The sequence below is a fragment of the Myotis nattereri genome (assembly GCF_964212035.1).
Source record: "Myotis nattereri genome assembly, chromosome: 7".
NCBI classification, from domain to species: Eukaryota; Metazoa; Chordata; class Mammalia; order Chiroptera; family Vespertilionidae; genus Myotis; species Myotis nattereri.
The window spans coordinates 50,984,385-50,997,529 of record NC_138082.1 but is presented as its reverse complement, the minus strand read 5'-3'; the positions used below and the strand labels follow the sequence as shown (position 1 = coordinate 50,997,529).

Here is a 13,145-nt window from a genome sequence, read left to right as displayed (position 1 = left end):
GGAGGTGAGCCCCTAGTCTGAAATGCTCTAGAAAGCACTGCAGCTCTCTCTAGATTGATTAATTCTCGGTATTATTTGGTCAGATTGTTGTTCTTGTCCATAAGTAATAGGATTTTGGACAAAGAAACACTACAGTGAAAATGCTACTTTGTCCATGAGCAAACATCTGTGTGTGTGAATGCATGAGCATGTGGAGCAGAAAGGGCATTTAAACTAGAATACAACAGACTTATAGGAAGCTTTCTATTTTGAAATAAGTTGGCATCATGACAAATAGAAAGCAAACAGCATTCGCAGCCCAATAATCAATCCTTGATCCGCATTCCTACCCTCACATCCGTTTTGCTTCAGCCATAATAGCCCTCTGAGTTGCCCTGGGCCATGTTTCTCCTACTGCTTGCTGGTGCTTGTGCTTTAGGCAATTTCTTTCCAGGCAACCACAGACTGTTTACTGACTGTAATCAAAATGACAGCGCACTGTTTACACAACCGAGTGTTGAGTCGATTGCCTTTTTCACTTGGCAACCTGAGGAACTCGAGAATGGGGATCTTAAGGTAAAACTTGCTACTTCAAGATGGTGGTGCTTACTTGACAAGTTTCCTGCACTCCTCTGGGGATTAAAATACAAAGGATTGAGTGTGATCTAGCCCGGAGTTGAGTGGCTGTAATCACTGCCTTCACATCAGTGCTAGTGGTAAACGCACCGGCTTCAGGTGGGGCAGATGTTCAGCCCTCACATGATTCTTCACCAGCCAGAACCCAGCCCCTGAGGGGCCTTCTCCACCGAGCATGCCCCACAAGAGATGGTTATAGGGCTGGGGAATCGGATCACTGTGAGGCGGTGACAGTGTAACATCCCCTGCCCCATTTTTTTAGAAACAAGTTTCAGTGAAAATATAGGGAAGAAAGGAAGGAAAACAGAAGAAAAGGAATGAGACTTGCACTTCAGGTAAAATGTATGTTAGACTTGTCTTTGCCAACACTTGCTGTGACATATTGAACACTCAGCACCTCTGATGATCAGTGTCTGCATTTGTAAAAGACAGTGAGGAGGGAAATGGACTAGTTCTTTTGTAGTGTGTCCTTTATCTCTCAAACTCGAGCCCAGTGCCCAGGCTCTAGCTCTCTGTATGAGGTAGACTCCAACATTGATCCCTTATGGGAATTACCTGAGGCAGGGCAATAACCTCATGCTCTGAACAACAAGGGTACTTGAATGCTGACTAATCATGTGACTGAGCCAGGCTGTGCTATACCTACCAGAGGCTGTCTTCCTCTGCAGAATCCTCTACTGCACTAGGGACTTGCTAGTTTTAAATGTAAACCGTGTTTATGATGAGTCAATAGGAATGCCTTGAATAGAGCAAAGCTGGAAAGTTGGTTACTGAAAAGAACGATTCCTCGAATTCTTTCTAACTCTAGATATTCAAGTCTGATACACGATTTCTGCATGAAATTATAGTATCAGAAACCTTCTCACCTGGGAAATTCTATCCAAATGGCAGTTAAAAACAAAAACACTGACAAAACTTTGTCTCGTTTTCAGTGAAAGATGACAAGTCAGTTGGTTAATTCCCCCCCAAAATAGGACCTTTTAAAGGAAAGAATAGATGAAAATATCTATTTCTGTGACTGGAATTCTGTACCCAGAGGGTCTGTGTTTTCCTTTAGCGGCTGAGCACGTCATTGGCACCAACATTGGAGCAAGGCTCTGTGTGCATTGCCCTGATCTAGGCGCCCGGCATGACACTCACTGCAGCAGGAATATAAGGTGGGAGGTTTCCGCATGTAAAGGCAGGAGGGACCCTGTTCAGAGATCAGTTCTTGGAAGGCTAAAGGAGGGCCGGATGCTACAGGTTAAAGGAAATTACATGATGTAATTTCCCCCCAGACAGGGATGGCAGCAACCAAACTGCTAATGAGAGCCAAGACCTGCGCTTGTCTTTCCCGTGCTTCCCAGGACTGAGGACTAGCAAGTAAGACCCTGCTGGGGAGGACACAGTCATGAGGAGAAGCATAAGAAGAGCTGAAGGGAGGAGATGCTACAGAAAACGGAACTGGAACTTCTGACGTTCCTACAGTGTTCCAGGTGTGCCACCTCAACTATCTCCTCAGGGACATGGATAACTCAGGATTTTGGTAAAATTGCCTGTCCAACACGAGGGCATTCGATCCACTCATTCTTTAAGTGTCCCTTATTTATGTACGTATCTATGTATGTATGTATGTATGTATGTATGTATGTATGTATGTATGTATTTATTTTGGTTGCTTTGGTTTATCCTTTTTCTACTAGAAATGTTCTTGTCCATATGGATAGGGTTCTGGTATGCAATTTTATGCACTCAATGAGATCTCTTTTTATAGGTGTGCTCTAAAAAAAGAAAAAAATGGGTGTGAGGTATAGGCTTTGGGGCAGATCCCAAGATTGAAAGCATCTCTAATCCCTCAGGAGTGGCTGCCTTGCATTCGTTTGGCATTAGCAAGCATACCCTCATGCAGAGTTGAGCTCTGCAAATGGTGGTCTTCAAGCCGAGGCCTGGATTGACAAAGATGTATTGGACTTGTCCCTGTTGGGTCTCCTCAGGGCAAGCTGGCTCTGTTCACATTCCTGGTACCATTTGACAAGTGTGTTAAGTTTTTATGACTAAGTGTCCCATCTTTAAATACAAATAATAGACTTTCTTTTTAGAGCAGTTCTGGGCTTACAAAAACTAAAATTAAATTGGAAAGTACAAATAGTTCCCACATCAAGTTCTCTTTTTTGTCTTCAATACTTAGTCTTCAAATTTTTTACTTAGGAAGAAATTAAGTAAATAAGTAGAAAGTATGTTGTCATGCATAAAATTCCTTAAATTTAGCTTTTCTGAGGGATATGGATTGGTGGGAAAAACATGTATTATTTTGTGATTCATTTGATCTCACAGACTGTTGTCTGACACATGGCACCACTAGACTGCATTTGATGGGTATTTTAAAGAAATGTGTCTTACAGTGACTCAGGGTAATTTTAAGGCACCAAGTAAACAACATGTCTAACAAATGTCTAAGAGAGAGGTCATTATTGTGGCTTTGGTGGTGCATCTTAACTCTCGTGTTAATTTGCATAGAGAGCTGCATCATGGTTCGGATGTGCTCTGCCACTTTTTATTTACTCCCAGGCATCACTCTTTTCCTTTTCCAAATGTACTAAATGCTTTGACTAACAAGTTGGAATGCTTTTCCCCAAAGAATCAAGTCAGTTCTCACAGTTGTCACCATGTTAGTGGAGGGAATGGTTATAGCACAATAAATTTTTGTTCTACATTGACTGAATAATTTAAGGTGACCCTTCTTCAAAAAAGCATACCTTCTCTGTCAGAAGAATGTCAGAAAGCATTCTTATTAATATTTTACTGGTTTGTTACTTATATTCTCATTGCAGACTACCTAAGGGCTGTGTGTAAAAAAGTAAGATGTAAGTAAATAATGCAATCCCACTTTGAGAATCCAAGCACTGCTTCACAGACATCCATCATGAATCTAGCCTCAGACATACCATTGGATTGCTAATGTTTACCACAGATGTGCCAGCCTCCTGCTTCAGAACGTGGATATTCTCATCCTGAGATTTAATAGATCTTTTTACACAGTGATCATTTACTGACCAGGTGGACAGAATGGTAGAGGTCATGAAGAAAGGATAGTTAAGTAGAAATATTGAAGGATATTTCTCTAGAGGAAAGACTTTAGGATATAATCTGCTCTGAAGGACAAAGAAGATTATTTTATTAAAGGTTACCACTGTGTCATCCTCAGCTGTGGGAAGGACTGTGGGGAAACCAACATGGAAACAACTGGGGTGTTAACCCAGTGAATGTCTCCTTAAAGAGTTGAAAAAGCTGAGTCACCTTGGTAAAGGAATTCCTTTTAATAAATGAAATTAATTATTAATTCCTCTAGATTAATTCATTTTATTTTATTTTTTTTTGAGAAATACCACTTTCTGAAAATACATTTTAAATGCATTTTGGCTTTTTCAAATGTGTTGGTTTACAGAGCTGCCTTTTCTCTGAATATTCCACAATTGCAGTTTCAAAAATTAGAAATCAATGTTTTGTTTCCAGCTGGCTGACCTGGACAGCCAAAGATTATTTTTCAATAGACACTCTTATTTTATTATTGAGAACAAGTTTCAAAGAAGCAATTCATAAGGCACAGAATGAAAAAAGGGCGTATCTCTGATTTTACAAATTGAAGTTTGTGGATGCTTATTTCCAAGTGTGCACTATTGTTTGTACTGTTAGTTTGCAAAATATATCATAAGCAGCTGAATCAACTTTCAGATAGACTTAAGGGTAGGGAATTAACAATTTGAAATATAAAACTGCTCACACAATATGGAATAAATACCAGCTTGTTCAAACAAGAAAGAAATGGACATGAATGTATTTTTTTATTTTCTTAAGTGTTTGCATAGTCTCTTTAGTTAACATGGGCTCACTCATTAGCATTTAAAGCAATTACTTTGGACATCATTTCTCAGCTACTTTTCACTTCTCTAGATAAGCTCCCATTAGGTTCTCTTATTTTTCTCTGCCTTCCTCTAGTCCAGTGGTTCTCAACCTTCCTAATGCCGCGACCCTTTGATACAATTCCTCATGTTGTGGTGACCTCCAACCATAAAATTATTTTTGTTGCTACTTCATAACTGTAATTTTCCTACTGTTATGAATCATAATGTAAATATCTAATATGCAGGATGTATTTTCATTGTTACAAATTGAACATAATTAAAGCATAGTGATTAATCACAAAAACAATATGTAATTATAAATGCGTTTTCCGATGGTCTTAGGCGACCCCTGTGAAAGGGTCGTTTGATCTCCAAAGGGGTCGCGACCCACAGGTTGAGAACCACTGCTCTAGTCAATTGGTTCTCAAACCTGGCTGCATGTTTGAACTATACTTGCAGAGCTTTTAAACAAACACTGATACACAAACCAGCCCAGAGGATCTAATTCAATTGGTGAAAGGTGGAGCCAAGCATTGCTCTTTTTTAGCTTTGCAGGCAAGAGCAGCATGCAGCCAGAGCTGTGGGCCGCTCACTGAATAAACTTATTATGTTTTACCTCTTTCTTCTTCTCTCAAATGTTTACATGTCTATTTGTTCCTCCTGTCACTTTTATTGAGGTTTTAAAAATCTAATTTTTTTCAATTCTCATTTTGCTTTTTATTGTTTTTCCATTTACTATTCAAGAATTTCTCATTGCAGATATATGTATTTGATATATAATTTTATCTAATACTACCAATTTTTTATACAATGAAAGAAAATGCAGAGAGGCATAGAAGCGTGGAACAGACAGGAGTCTCAGAGGAAAGGTGGAGGGGGCACATATTAACCAAAGAACTTATATGCATATACACACAACCCATGGGCACAGATGATAGTGCGATGAAGGCCTTGCCCGGGGCGGGGGGGCGGGAGGGGCGGTGGTGGTGGGGAGGGGGCATGGGCAAACTGGAGGGGTTAATACGGGGTAAAAGAGGACATCTGTAAAACTTTCAATAATGAAGATAGAATTTAAAAAAAGAAATAGAATGCAATGTGATTGTGAATTATACTTTTGTCTGTTCTTCCAATGCTAATGTAATAATATAATTCAGTTACTGCCATAAATATATAAAGATTGATAGTAAAGCCCAATACAGTTGTTGAAAACTAATATTTAAGAATGGATTTACTTGAGTTGTAATCATCATTGGCTATGATTAAAGATATTTTAGGACTTGGAAACCCTGTGGGACTCAAGGACATATAAATATCCTATTAGTAAAAGTTATACCATTTCACAGCTAAAGGACATATGTTTTTGCTCTAAATTTTAAGCTTTAAAGACAAATTTTTCAATGGTTTCAGAATAGGGCAGAAGTGAGAATATTATATACTGCACCAACTAACATATCAGTAACAAGATACCCACAGCAAGGGAAGCATTAAAAGCAATCAAAGGCTTGGGGAACTATACCTTTAGGGAACATCCCCTGAAGTTTGGAGATGTAAATATAAGTGTGTGTGGGGGGAAAAGTATGTAGAATATTCAAGGATTTGAAATGAAAGAGATGGACAAATGGTGGGCAGCTGGGTGAGCCTGGAGTAATAGAAAAAAGATCTTGAGTCCCAGTGGCTATGCCTCTAAAAATTGTTTAGCCATTTCCTCTTCATGAGGTTTATTTTTCCTCATTGGTAAAAGTACTGGTTGGATTGGAAATGTTGGATTTATCCAGTGTTGTAAGTAATTTGAAATAGATGACAACATTTAACAAGAGGGAGATTCCTAATGAAAATCTGAAGTTTAAGCTTCTTCGGAGAAAGGGTTTGATTTGACATCTCTCTGGCCCTAAGGAGCTCCTCCTCTTTAGCAAGGACTGTTGAGTTCCTTAGTCCCACCTTGACTGGCTTCACTTATTTTTTTCTATTTTCTCTGCTCATGTAGAAATTTGAGTTGTTTTCATGGAAAATTTATTCTTAGGGTCATTTCCAATCACAATATAGTAAGTTCCTTGAAAAGAAAATGCCCAGAATACTTTGTAGAACAAAAATAACTTACAAAGAGAACAAAAATAAATGTCACAAGCAAACACACCAAGGAGACCGAGAAACTAGCCAACAGGTGACAGGTTCTCAAATACAGGCTTAAACCCTTAATGTGTCTCATTAACCCTATGCAAGGATATGTGAGGTTCTTGCGCAGAAGCACAATGCCACTTAGCAATGAGAACTGGGAGCCAGTGAATTATTCCAGCCTGAATCCTTGGGAAAGGAAACGGACAAAGTGTTCTGTACAACTCAAGTAAGAATGAAGTATATTCTGAATATCAGGATATTAAAATTCCCAAAAGTGAGCTTCTTGGCAGAAAATGGCCAGAGTTATTTAAAGAGTGACTTCCCATCTTTAAATTCACCCATTGAATAAAACAATATTAAACCGCTGCTTAATAATTCAAGGCCCGTCACTTCCTTCACTTTGCTCCGGCACAGAGCTTAATCACATGCAGAGCTCCCTACAGGCAGTCTCCAAAGGATGAAAACCTAATTCACTTATTACAGAAATAACTCCAGACTTTCAAAAGATTCCTCTGAACTAAAACAACCCCTGAGAATTCCCTTATACAACCACCACCTCGCATATGTTTATGTGAACTGCTTATAAGTTACTTTGCAGTTGTTCTCTGTTCATATTATCTTGGGCAGAAACTTCTCTAAAATACTTTCCATCGATCTTTTATCGCTTGACATTCTGGAGAAAAGAGGTAGACTATAAAAAAATCAATCACTTGCACATTAAAACACGTGGTAGCCAGTTGAGTAGGTATTTATATAAATTGTAAAGAGTTATGTGTCTGGGTGTAGATTCAGATTTCAGATCCTAAAGAGCTGGTGCCACTCAGGCAGTTGAGAGGACAATGCATGTCTTTGCTTACTTAGCAAGAGAGCAAGATTTTATTTATTACTGTTTTATCAAGTAAACCACAACTAATAATATTCTGCTCTGAAATGTGTATCTACTAGTGCACTTGATATGTCCTATTACAATGTATCCAAAGAATGGGTTAACTTTATCCCAGAGAGAAAAATATTAGGTAAAGTCGAACTAAAAAGCAGTTTTCCAATCAAAGATAAATGTGTGAACTTGCAACCCAAAGCAACAATAGATTTGGCTTTTATCCTTCCCAAATTTTATAACTATTCCCAAGAACAATCTACCTCACAAAGTAGAAGTTCAGATACATGTTCTATAACGATTGCCATTAAAATTGTTAACGGGCAAAGTTCAAGTGGAAGCAAAGATGATTTACAATTAAAATGAATCTAACTTTAAAAACTAGGTCTTTAAAGTACAGAAGTATACCGTTAATATCCTGAATTATATTTCAGGAGTAGGTGGGTAATTCATTCTCATCATTTGGAAAAACTGGTGAAACATCCATCAATATTAGGTAGACTGAATAATATATTTTTAGATGACAAATGAAACATTACTTTCCAACCTTCAGGTAGTTCACAATGTTTCTATACATGAATGGTAGTGAGAAAAAAGTAACCCCAGTTACCCATGCAAAGAAATTTCACCATCTTGTCACATGTTCCTTCTTTGGTGGGGAAAAAACACATTTGTCTTAATATGCTTATAGTTATGAGTGCTTTCCGTTAACTGCAACCCTAAAATTAAGGAATCACAAGGGCTAGGAGTGACCTAGTATCAGGAAAAATGAACTAGCAACAAATTCCAAGCAAAGCACTGTCTAATTGAGAAACCTCACCCTCATTCTTTAAGCCTTCCAAACTTTCCTCCACCTCAGATCTGTCTAATCATGAGCACATTAAGTCATCGTGGCTGCCATGAAGATGAAACTGACAGCGCCATTACTTGAGTCAGTTTAAAGAGGCCCAGGGTGGTTGAAGGGAAGAACTGGGAGGCCTGGGGTGCTAAGAGGACATCCCAGCTCTAGCTCCCGAAGATCCCAGGAGCACACAGCTGTCAAGAGCACAAAGCTGCACACAGAGAAAACCTTGGGAGGAAAACAGGAATTTGCAATATGTCAACAATTTCATCAGGCACAGTGGGCCCTTCCACCTTTTATTTTACCATTAATAGGATTTAAGCAGTAGAGAGCGTGTGAGTTGATCGCACAGCCAACACATGCACTTATTTGGGGGATTTAGGCTCTATAATTTGATGATCATAGTAGAAACTATTTGGCATTTAGATGTGATTCTTAGTGAAACCTAGATTTTCTTTGTGAATCTTCAGACTTTTGCCTAATCGGTCTATACTATTAAGGCACAAGTGAAATAAAGTCCCTTGCCCCCATTTTGTTAAAAAGAAGAAAAAATAAACCCTTTTAAGTGGAGTCCATGTATTCCATTGGGCAAAAACATTCTTCTAGAAGATAGCATGAGAGTTCTGTAAACTCTCCAGGAAATGTCCACAATGTTAGCACTAATTGACATCATTACAGGGAACATATTTTGCTGTTGTTTTAGCAAGGGCATTCTTCCAAGATAAGAATTATTCACTTTTCAACTGCAGAATTCCTTGGCAGATGGTATAATATCTTCCTGTTGTGGTAGAAGATATTATACCATCATCACCGATAATAACAAGAAAACCTGTTCTGTTTGGTGGGGGTTGGATGGCAAGAGAGTGGGCACTTAATCATGTCTCAGGATACAGAATAAGCACTGAACAGACATTATTTTATTTACACATTCCTGCATCAGAGGCATGGTCATGCCTATTTGATAGAAGATGTAATGAAGATTCAGAAAGTTTAAATACTTTGTCAAGTAATAGTGGAGCTAGGATTCAATCTGCCAGCCCTAGCTCTTACCCACTTCTCCACATTGCTTCCTAGTTGTTAGCACCACAGAAGGAACAGGCCAAGGACCTTTAAAACATCTCTCTCCCTCGACTTCTCTATCCCCATGTTCAGCGCACCATTAGTGGTAATATACAACACAGTAAGAGTCACAGATGTGCCAGTTAAGCTGAGAAATTAATTGGTGAAAATCCAGATAAATTAGAATCATAGAATTTTAAAACTGAAAAGTGTCCTTATATATCTTATATATCCTTGATTCAAATTCCCATCTTCTACGGGCAAGAAAAACATGCTTCAGTGATACTTGGTGTCAAATTTTCTGAGGTGACAAACCTCCCTAGTGGCAGAACTTGAACCAAAACCTAAGACTTCCATCTCAGTACTCAACCTATTTTCTCTACTGCGTCAATAAATTACAGTATTATGCATTTACTATTAGCTTTTTCTAAAGAATAAGATATACAAGCTTATGTGATATACATTTAATCAAAACATTTTGTGATTAACTTTGTCTACGTCACCTCTTTACATTGTGACTTCATAGATTGACAAATAACTAAGAGATAATTGAAATTATACCCCCCAAACTGCTAACATTCAGGGCCAAATGTAAACACCCATTCATAAATGTAAAACAGTTCCATCAAGACCAGCGCTTGTGTTTACACAGAACAAAGTTACATCTGGTCACCTGTAGGGAGGCACTGCACGTACAGTACACACAAGTCCATTCACATCCGTTTCTGGGAAGCCTTTTCGTAGGGCAGTTTTGTTCATACCCTGTGGTAGAAGTTCTGAAATATACAAGACCCGGGCCTTTCTCAGAGGCATCCACTAGTTTGCAATTTTTTAGGGAGGAGTATTATTGTTACTCATTTTAAAACACTAAGTGAAAAATCAGTGTTTTTGCTACATCATTAAAAATTACCGTCGCTTTTAGGGCAGAGGCCTTGAGTTCTATTTTTAGGCCCTCTTGACCAGTACTGACTGGGAAGCCAGGTTGAAATCAGAGGTCTTTATTTCACACAGGGCACTTACTACTCAAGTGACAGTGATGAAATATTTCCATGCAAATCCCTACAGTCACTTATGTTTCATCTTTGTCCTCATATGCTACGCTATACCACCTGCTGTTTTAAAAAACAACAACTTTCTGATATCTAAACCCCTTCTTTCAATTACTTCCTATAGATTTTCTGCCAATAATTTCTTATTCTAAGTATGTGATAGCTAATTGAATGATGCATTTGTAGTTACTCTATACAATATTTTAGAGAAAACTATAAAAAAATATAGATTAAGTAAATAATTATTTTTTGGCTCATGCAGCTCTCCCTGGTAATTAATAACAGTAGTAGTAGTAGTAGTAATAATAATAACCAATTATTAAGTCTATAAGAAAAAAACCCAGAAATGTTTCAAGCTTATGAGACAATGCATCAAGAAGATATAATACCCGTTAAGTCAATACATTTAAAAGGTAACTATTTAATATAGAAATGAACATATCAAAATATAAAAGAAATGGCACATTATGGAGCATAGAGAGATGATTTTATTATTACAAAGTTAAATATCTTTTTTAACGGTTAGCGTTGGTGATCTTCTTCCATCAGTGAGAATAGATTTTTAGAAAAAAAGAGAATGTGTTTCAAACAGCCAAACACCTCTATCTTATTGTCACTCCCTATACTCACGGCCCCTTTAACGCTGTTAAATGAAAGACTAAGGCACAGTGATAGTTCCAGTTTCACTGTACACTTATGTTTAAAAATACTAGACACACTGGACATTTAAACAGAGATGTACAGCCAGAAAATCCATTAGGTTAGCTTCGTGTAATAAAAAATACTGTCTCTGAATACAATGAATCAAACATCTGCATGTTTCTGAACCATAGGACCAGTAATGCCTACTCTGTACCATAAGTCACCATTTCTAGACAGAGGCTCTGTTTCTATTGAGAGAGAAAGGAATAGTAAGCAGTTTACACATCAAATGATGTCTTTGGTTTCTGTAATGTACATTCAAACAACATTAGGGTAAAATAGCAGTATGAAGATGATTTTAAAATAAGAAAAATGATGTGGTAGCAGATGCTATGGTGTAGATAATGAAAGGTTTTGCCAGCTTACCTGATGGAAGAGAGCCTTAGGGATCACAGCATAACAAAGCCCCGCATCCAAGATGGTTAGAGTGCAGTGTGCCTTCTTCTGCAGTTGTTCACATTTTTGGCCACAGAGGTTTACAAATTAATTACAATGTTTTTTTTCTTTGCTCTCTCTGTGGACAAGGACACAAAGGGACCTTTCCAGAATCCTCTCTGCTATGCCTCCGCTTCCTGTTCTGAGATTCACTCTATGGTACCCAACATATATCAGAAAACAGCTTTGAGGGAAAAAAAAAAAAGGCTGACAGAAACCAACGTGGTACCGCCATCTACTGGTAGACACATAGAATTGAATAAAAGGAAAAACAACCCCATTATTCTTTATCATAAAGTGAAACAACATATGAGTATGTACAAAGAGACTCTTTTGCATACTATTTGAACCTCATAATATGTTTTCAAATATTCATAAATTTAAAAAGTTGATTTAGCTATAAAGTAGCACAATAAACAATAACAAAAGGCCCTACAAATATCTGTTTGAAAATTAGTTTTTTTAGATTTCCATATACTCTACATGTAAAGTTTTGCAAAATCATGACTCTTGTGGCCTGAAAACTTTTGCTTGTCATAGAATGAATTCTAAGTAAGTAATCTGACTCCATAAAGAACAGCGTAGCCCTGGCCAGGTGTCTCAGTTGGTTGAAGCATAGTCCTGTGCACCAAAAGGTTGTGAGTTCAATTCCTGGTCAGGGCACATATGTAGGCTGTGGGTTCGATTCTCAGTCAAGGCGCATATGTTTCTCACATCACTGTTCCCCCCTCTCTCTAAAAATCAATAAAACCATATCCTTGAGTGAGGATTAAAAAAAAAAAAAGAACAGTATCATGCACTTTCACTGGTAGTCTTTTTGAATTCCTTTTTAGTAAAACATTTACAAGAAACAACATCTGAATGTAGAAAAGTGTTGTAAACTTCAGTGAGGCCTAGATGCTTTAGATCTGTGGATTACCTTGGTGTGTATATTGATACAAGGAACAGTTGAAATTTATGTTAAATGAGACTACTCAGCAGTTATGTAATATATCTTTAACTTTAAAATACTTCAGAAAATATGAGAATATTGAACCACACAATACATAAGCAAAATGGAAATGATTTTTTGTCAGTTTATTAAAAGACATTCCTCAGCTAATCAAGTGCTTTCCTTTCATTTGACTTTTCATATTTACTTAGCAAACAACTATAATTTATTAGCTTATTGGTAACTAGAGGCCTGGTGCATGAAATTCATGCACAGGTAGGTTCCCTAGGCCTGGTGGGCAATCAGGCCCTATCGGGGCCTTCCGGCTGCCGGCCAGAGCCTTTCTTCATTCCACGCTGCCCCCTGGTGGTCAGCACATGTCAGAGTGAGCGATCAAACTCCTGGTCTCCTGATTGAATTCTTGAAGGGACAATTTGCATATTAGCCTTTTATATATATAGATTAATGAAATGCATTCATATTGATGGAGCACCTTAATTGATGTCAGGCACTGTATTAGCTTCAAAGAGACAAAGATGAAAACACACAGTTCCTATCATCAAGGGGCTGTATAAAGAAGAGAGACACATATAATGCTATTTTGAAGCCATGTCCTCAAGGAGTGTTACTTACTTGGTTT

General features: G+C 37.9%; 1 protein-coding gene across 1 annotated transcript in view; it reads right to left on the bottom strand.

Moving 5' to 3' along the window:
* LOC308522727 (sodium channel protein type 3 subunit alpha-like) overlaps window positions 1-11,718 on the bottom strand; it is a gene marked incomplete at its 3' end in the record, with an annotated part of 110,076 nt that extends 98,358 nt beyond the window's left edge. The window contains 1 exon segment of the mRNA XM_081096285.1: window positions 11,506-11,718.
* Between the last annotated feature and the right edge of the window lie 1,427 nt (window positions 11,719-13,145).